At 27.2% G+C, this 2,238-nt stretch overlaps 1 pseudogene; it reads left to right on the top strand.

Moving 5' to 3' along the window:
- Positions 1-609: 609 nt before the first annotated feature.
- Positions 610-1,897, top strand: LOC112604024 (annotated as a pseudogene).
- The last annotated feature ends 341 nt before the right edge of the window (positions 1,898-2,238 follow it).

Genomic DNA, 2,238 nt, shown 5'->3' with positions numbered 1-2,238 from the left:
AAATATTAAAGTTAAGTTTAGCATTAAAACACTAAATTTGATAATAATAATAATAAATAATACTTATACTGATACTTTAAATATTTATAATAATGTTTAATGTGCAATTTTAACATATTTTTAATTAGGCTGAGTAATTTTTAATAACTATTCTAAAAATAAGATAGATGACAAATGAAAAATAAACTGTTAGTGTTAAATAAATTATTTGATGAAATATGACATACAAAGAAAAAACAAATGATACATATTAAAATTAAAAATAATCAATAGTATTGTTCAAAAATAGTTGATAATGTTGTCATATCTAAATGGATATACGTCAAATCGTCGCGAGTCAATTCACCGTGTGTTATTTCATCATGGTCAATTTATCGAGACATAAATTCATTGTCTGTCAATTTATATTTATTATATTTTTAAATAACTACTCCAGAAAAACATAGAATGACACTGAGACTGATTATAATCTTTATTACGATAACAATAAGTGTTAACTAGGCCGGTTTATGTCTCAGTCGATCGACAATCGTTGAACTTTATTTATATTGCCGTGTCGCCGTTTTTGTGTTAGTGCGTTTTCCTTATTATTATTATTGTTATAAAATTATGGCTTTTGAAATGTTAAGAACTGAAAGAGGAAAAAATATGCTTTCATTCAATGGTTATATTTTTGAAAAAAAAAAAAGAAAATGACGTTAAATCAATATGGAAATGTAACCAATATTTTAAAAACAAATGTCAAGGACGCGTTCATTTAAGCGACGGAAAAATATTAAAAAGTACTAACCATAACCAAGTTCCGAATTCAACAGACACTAATGTTTAAAAAACTCTAAATTTACTAAAAGAAATAGCTACCAATAACGTTGATGCGAGTTCTCATTCTGTAGTAGCTACAGCATTATCTCAAATCATTACAGAATGTGCGGCTCAGTTACCTAATATTAATAAACTCAAGCGTACTATACAATGACTACGTAAACAACAACTTCAATTACCAAAGGAGCCAACTGATTTCAATTTTAGTATACCTGACGAGATGACAAAAAATATTGATGGTAATCTTTTTTTACAATATAACAGTGGTATTAATGCAGACAGAATTTTAATTTTTTCAACAACAGATTTATTAAAACTTATGACGCAATGCAACAATTGGTTTTGTAATGGCACATTTTCAAGTGCTCCAACTTTATTTTATCAAGTTTATACTATTCATGCAGTATAATATTCAAATGTTTTACCATCAGTTCACGTCTTATTACCCGATAAAAAAGAAAAAAAAACGTATAGACGTATGTTTCAAGCATTAAAATCTATTATAACTGAATTATGTCCTAAAACCATCATGGTTGATTTTGAAAAAGCTGCGATGAACGCGATAAATTATGAGTTTCCAGAAACAAAAGTAAAAGGATGCTTTTTTCATTTATCATAGTGTATATGGCGACAAGTTCAAGATGCAGGTCTTCAAACGAGATATAAGGACGATGTAAAATTTGCATTACAAGTACGAAAGTTACTAAGTTTAGCTTACGTACCTGAAAATGAGGTAATTAATGCTTATAATAATTTTTTGGAGACAACATATTTTACTGAACATGATGAATTATTATTACCAATCCTCAACTATTTTGAAGAAACTTGGATAGGATGCATGGACAGACAACAAAATTCAATTTGGAATTGCTATTCATTGGTTTCGGAAGATTTACCTAAAACTAATAATGCAGTTGAAGGATGGCATAATTGTTTTACTTCAATTTTAAATCAATGCCATCCAAGTATTTTGAAATTCATATTCGCGTTGAAGAAAGAAGAAAATATAAATAAAGTAAAACTTGAACAATATATAGCTGGCGAACGTCCACCCGCAAAAAAAAAAATACTTTGACAAAGCACAGCGTTTGAAAAATATTTGCTATGATTTCAAAAATAGAACGACTGATGAATATTTACAAGGAATAGCACAAAATTTCCAATTGCAAGTATAAGTGTATTATATATTATTTTATACATTTCAACTCATAATTTATACATTATTCAATTTTTTCAATTAAAATATATAATATATTTACACGATAAATTAACTATCGATGAATTAACGTCGCGATGAGTTAACCAGACGATAAATGGACTACCATGAACTGACTCGCAATGAATTTACGTGCCATCATATTATAAATATAACGACTACTAAATATTATATCAAATTTATTTTTATACTAAAAATTA

This window comes from Melanaphis sacchari, unplaced genomic scaffold (assembly GCF_002803265.2).
Source record: "Melanaphis sacchari strain LSU unplaced genomic scaffold, SCAv2.0 Contig1185_pilon_pilon, whole genome shotgun sequence".
Taxonomy (NCBI): domain Eukaryota; kingdom Metazoa; phylum Arthropoda; class Insecta; order Hemiptera; family Aphididae; genus Melanaphis; species Melanaphis sacchari.
Note: the sequence above shows the minus strand (reverse complement) of the source record. Positions and strands in the feature narration are given on the sequence as shown.